The sequence below is a fragment of the Rattus rattus genome, chromosome 6 (genome assembly GCF_011064425.1).
Source record: "Rattus rattus isolate New Zealand chromosome 6, Rrattus_CSIRO_v1, whole genome shotgun sequence".
Classification (NCBI taxonomy): Eukaryota; Metazoa; Chordata; class Mammalia; order Rodentia; family Muridae; genus Rattus; species Rattus rattus.
This window is the reverse complement of record NC_046159.1, coordinates 12,222,019-12,228,122: the sequence shown is the minus strand read 5'-3', so window position 1 is coordinate 12,228,122 and position 6,104 is coordinate 12,222,019. Positions and strand designations below refer to the sequence as shown.

The window sequence follows — 6,104 nt, the reverse complement described above, 5'->3', positions numbered from 1 at the left end:
GGTGACCCTTCAGTTCGTTCCCTCTTCTGCCAGGTCCTCCTCAAAAAGCGTGTGTAGTAAACCGATTGCGTGAAATGGCCTTGAGGCAGCCTGCGTGGTCTGCATAGGAATGTTAACACGTCTTATGTTTGAATGGAAATCTTCCTGCCCTAGTTTGCTTTGCTGTGGCTGGCATAAATGCCACAACAAAAAGGAACATGAGGAGGAGAGGGTTACGTCTGACCTTCATCTGGGGAAGCCTAGGCTGGAACTAGAAACAGAAAAGATGGAGGGACGCTGCAGACTAGCTAGCTCACGCCTTTCTTATACAGCTCAGGGTGGCGCCGCCCACAGTGGGCTGGGTACTTGTCTGTCAATCAGTAATCAAGCAAATGCCCGGCAGGCAAGTTCAGAGGCCAGTTGGATGGAGGCAACCCTTCAATTTAGATTCCCTATTCCTAGGAGGGTCAAGAGGTTGTCCTCTTGATTATCCACCACGCCTCCCTAAGACATCTCATTATACATATGCAAACATCTCTAAATATGGGGGAAAAAACAAATCTGAGGCACACTGATCTGGTCCTAAGCTTTCAGGTAAGGGATATTCACCTTGTCTTAGTTAGAGTTTTACTGCTGTGAACCGTCACTGTGGCCAAGGCAAGTATTATAAGGACATCTAATTGGGGCTGGCTTACAGGTTCAGAGATTCAGTCCAGTATTATCAAGGTGGGCGGGAGCATGGCAGCATCCAGGTAGGCATGGTGCAGGAGGAGCTGAGAGGTCTACGTCTTCATCTGCTGGCCTCCAAGATTAGAGTGGCTTCCAGGCAGCTAGGAAGTGGGTTTTAAAGCATATCCACAGCGACACACCCACTCCGAGGCCACGCCCACTCCGAAGCCACACCCACCAAAGGCCACACCCACTCTAATAAGACCACGCCCACTCTGAGGCCACACCCGCTCCAAAGCCATACCTACTCCAAGATCGATCACACCTAGTCCAAGTTCACATCTACTCCAAGGCCACACTTCCTAATAGTGCCTCTCCCTGGGTCAAGCATATACAGACCATCACACACCTAATACCCACATCTAAGCACTTCATCATGTGTGTGATGGACCTAAAGAGAGATGTTTAAAGGAAGTGAGCTTGCCCATGTGTTCATGTGGTTTCTCAACTTACACTGCTTTTGTATCCTCCAGGTTTCCTCCCCTCGCGCCCTAAGCATGTACGTGAAGTGGAAGTGATTATGAGATGACCCTAAGTCTTCTAGAAACCTGGTTATGAGACACGATATTGAGGTTACAGGCAAAGGCCAGGGAACTGCTAACACCACGGTAAAGTGACCGTTTGGTGGGCTCTTCTACAGTGATCCACTGGTCATGCACTCAAGGAAACCTATACTAGAACTCCAGCTCTACATCTTAAAACAGGCGATAATGACGACTTCTCTCCAGGGAGAGGCACAAGTAAGACACCTGGCCTAACGAAGAGAATGCCGTGTCTAACAAATACTCAGTTCCCTGTTCACTGTTGTTGAAATGGCCTCCCATAAGCCAACACCTATTCCAACCACCTGGCAAGGCCTGATCAATGTCTTTGAAACAGTTCTGTGTCACATTAGCTGGTTTTCTGTTGTCCCATTTGATGTTAAAAGCACCTAAGGCTGGGAGGACCCCGTGTTTAGGTAATAAACTGACAAAGGTGCCCTTCTGTCATATTGATAGACATTTATATATTAGCAGTTTTGAACGTTCTTGAGGATGGTCGTCTCCATCATAATCAACAGCTTGTAAAATAAGAAGACCATAGGATTCTGGTCAGGAGAGTGGGGTCTGAGTCAGGCCCTCAAGATTATATCTAGCTGGGATCTTTTTGATAAACCACAAAGACGTACCTTTGCCTCCATCCCTAATGTTGATACAAGTGGATCCGTGATCTCCTGGACAAGAGAAATGTCCCTCAGGCAAACCAGTCAAAACCTACCTAAGAATGTAGGCAGATACGGTGGCTTCTGCAGGGATTTGTCCTGTCAAGGAGTTTGTCCTCTGCAACACAGCTTCCCCAGACCTCTGTCTGTTCTCACTCGTGAGATTGCTGTGCACTATTATGTGTTAACCTGTCTCCTGCATTATGCCGGGTGGGACTCATTTGAATTCTTTTGATGGACACCCCCAAAAGCAGGGGTCAGAGATGAAGCCAGGTCCAGGTCCTGGAGGTAATGCCCCTGAGTGCTCTAACGCAGAGAGCCCACTGCTAGCATGTCTGATCTCATTTGGAAGCCTGATAACAGAGGTGATGAAGGATTAGCCAAACGGCAGTGACATCGGGGGTGCATGAGATGTCACTGGTTCTGCTGTGTATACATTTAAATACACTTCCGTGTCACCTATGAAGAGCTTATATCACATATTGATTATCAGTCATTCCTAGGCAGCTAAACTAGAAAGAGGTAAGCCGAGAACATGGAAGATTGGCAAGAATCATTCAGTTAAGCCAGTCAGGGAGATGATTCTTCTCTGAAATCACCCCCAAATCACTGGAACATATTTGTTCTTTTTCCCGGATTGTTTGTAAATTTATTAGCAATTATTTATGATTATTGTGACATGCATTGAATCGCTCACACTTGCATCTCAACCAGAGGAAGGGATATTAGCGGGGCGTTAAAAATTGAATGATTGCAGCTTTCTCCTTTTTATATAAAATGCATTGTTGTAGGGAGTTTTTAAACTTTGCTTTAAAATACTGAATTATAGTTGCTTTTACGTTTTGGAAAGTTTCTCAATGTCTACCTATCAAATATTAATACAGAATGGAGGACACTTGACTCAGAAACCAGGAACTTAGCCCCAACTCAGACAGCGACTAACTTGGGGGATCTTGGGCTACTTACAAACATAATAATTCTCTGAGCTCCTATATTATTATTATTATTATTATTATTATTATTATTATTATTATTATTATAGAGATATGAACTGATTTTACCTTTATTTCCTTCACGTTAAGCCAATTATTAAATTTCACCGTGATTTCTGGGTTGGGGCAGAAGGAAGGCGTCATTCAGAGTGATGAAGGTTGTGGCCTGGTTGGCCTCACTGGGGAAGCTGGAGGAGCACGGACTGCCCTGCTGGCCGGTGGGTGATATTCAACAATGTCCTCAGCAGCTTCCAGCTCTCGCAGCTCCATCAGGCTGTCACTGCTGTGGCCAGCGAGTCTGCGATCAGCTCAGCTCCCTCGGAGTCCCCCTCAGCAGAAAGGATGGCTGCCGTCTTCTTCTGTTCAGCCTTTTCCACCACAAACCTGGCTCTCTCTGCTTCCTGCTTGGCTTCCAAGCCTCTGTGAACTCCTTCCCGAAGGTTGGATGTGTCAGGGACCAGTCATCCAGGATGAGCCCAAATGTTGCCGCTCGCTCTGTGAGGTCATCGCTCGCCCGCCTGGAGACCAGCGCTCGCTGGGTAATCAATTCTCCAGCATCAAATCGAGCCACCACTGACTTGAGGATCTCTGTGGTGACAGACGGCAGTGCCCCGCTTATCGTAGTCGTAGTCCTCGCCAACGCTGGTGTAGATACGAGGAAGCTGGCTGGCCACGGGACGGAAGAGGATGCGTAGTGCAATGTTGATATACTGCAAGTCTTTGCTACCAGTGATGACCGGTGCATTCCGTGGTTGAGAAAGGCAGTCAAAGATAATTGACTTCTGTACCCAAGGGATGAGAAAGTGAGTCACGTCCCCTACCACAATGTCCTGTACGCCACAGAATCGGTTGAAGATGACAGCACTGTGTACAGCATCCACGTTATATAAAGCAGAGTTTACCAGGCCTCCTGCAACTGCTAACGCCAGGCTGAACTTTCCGATGGACTCAAACAACTTTGGCAGCCATGACTCCTGTTGCTTGCACTCGCCCCTGTTTCCACCTGCACATGAATTCCCGCTCCTATTATTTTTAAAAAAGGAAATGGGCACATGTGACCTATGTACCTTTCAATATTATTTCAAGTAATTTGGAGCCACCGGTCACTGCATTCTGCGTTGTATCCTTCAATTCTCTTCCTGCTATGAGCCAGTGTGGTGCTGACGACAAGAGTCTGCTTTGTGGGGCTGTTTCCCTTCCGCATCACAGCTCAGAGGCAGAGACAAGACTGGGCAGGGAGGCTGGGATTAAGCAGGGGTCAGCCGTGGTCCCAGAGGACTGCTGCCATGCTTCCCCCTCGGCACAGCCTCATTGCCAACAGCCACCTCTTACTCTTACCGCGATGTCTGCTACCACTTGTGTTCTAGTTTTTTAGCATTCATCTATATGTATGTCTCCATGTACGTATGTTACTAGTGAGTGGGTACCCACAACGGCCAGTAGAGGGCACACGATCCCAGGATCTGAGGTGCCCTATGTGAATGCTGGGAACCAGCCCCAGGCCTCTGGACATGCGCATGCTCTCTTAACTGCCCGGCTGTCTCTCAGTTGCTTTAGTTCTGGAAGGTGTCGGTCTCAATCCAGAATTGTGGATTGCTGTCTATATGCAGGTGAAAGCAGGCGCAAGAGAAGACAAGGCCTGTGATTGGGCAGTGAAAAAGCAAGGCAAGCACAGAGTTTTGGCAAGAGGGTTAGGAGAAAGAAAGAGAAGAACCAAGATGGAGTAGGAGAAGGACGACCCAGATCTGTGTGGTCGTAAAGTGTCACAGGTAGTTATGAATATTTATAAAGGATGGATTTTTATAAGGCAATTTATCTTATCTAGGCGGGCAGGTTATATCAATATTAATTGGTTCAGAGTTTATCGTGTGGACATTTTGTGGGGTGAGGATTTACTGATATAAATCCGATTGATAAATCGCAAGCTTATTGAGTTTTGATTTTAACGTGTAACTGAGAGTTGTGACTATAACCACAGGGGGCGGATGCTGGGAATATGAGCAGAGTCCGCAATGAGAGAGCTTCGAGATAGGCGGTCTCTGTATGGAACCGGTGTGGCAATGACCGGCCTTGTGAACTAGATGGATGGTGAGATCGCCGCAGGGCCCAGAGAGTAGCCAGCGGCCATATTGTGGGATGGAGATTGGGAACTTAGCGCGTTGGGTTGAGATGCTTTGATTAAGATGAAGGGGTTGGGGATTTAGCTCAGGGGTAGAGCACTTGCCTAGCAAGCGCAAGGCCCTGGGTTCGGTCCCCAGCCCCGAAAAAAAAAAAAAAAAAAAAAAAAAAAAAAAAAAAAAGAAAGATGAAAATACCCTGTAAAGGGCCGCAATAACATTCACCACCACAAGATGGCGCTGGCTTCCACTGCGCCCCACGTGGAAAGCCGGGATAGCTTTCGCCATTACAAGATGGCGCTGGCCTCCGCCGCGCCAGCCGACTTCCTTTCAGGAAGTTAACTGTGTGCGCATGTGCAAGAGTGCCTTTGTGCCAGGTCTTTGCCCACTCCGGGGCGTGCCCAATGAGATCATGGGTAAGCGACCAATCAGGTGTGGACGCGCTGCGCTAGGGTGTATATAAGCAGCGCCATTCTGGGGCTTGGGTCTCTCCTCTTCAAGATGCAATAAACGCTTTGCTGCAGAAGGATCCTGGTGTCTGCACATCGTTCTTGCTGGCGAGACGTTGGGCGCGCGACAATACCCTGCAGATGCCATAAGGCCAACCGGACCCGGCAATAGCATGGGTTGGTCGATGCTTTTTTTAATCTCAGGTTCTTGTCCAGGCCACCTTCGAAAATTGCAAAGCTTTGTTACAACTTAAAACTCGGGAGACATTTATTATCTTACAGGATTTTCTTCCAACAATATTTTATTGATTCCTTGGGAACCTCCCATCATGAAATCCTGATCCCACTCACTTCCCAGTCGTTCCATGTCTGCATACCCCCTGTGACCTCCCTCCCCATCAAAAAGAAAAAGACAGTCCAGTTCGTGTTATCTATGTATTAACTGGATCATGGTCAAACTCTCAGCGGCCTGCCCTTTAAACGGAGCTGAGTCCTCCCCTCCTGCACTCCCGTCCCAGAAGCCATCAGTTGTGGAGAGCTACATTTTGGCATCCTTTGCCACACTTTAAAAGAGTTTTCGTTGATGGTTTCCCAGTTAGGCTGTTACTTTGGGGGGTGCTGTTGAGGTAGGGTAGGG

At 47.8% G+C, this 6,104-nt stretch overlaps 1 pseudogene; it reads right to left on the bottom strand.

Moving 5' to 3' along the window:
• Nucleotides 1–3,077: 3,077 nt before the first annotated feature.
• Nucleotides 3,078–5,834, bottom strand: LOC116903728 (annotated as a pseudogene).
• Nucleotides 5,835–6,104: the final 270 nt, after the last annotated feature.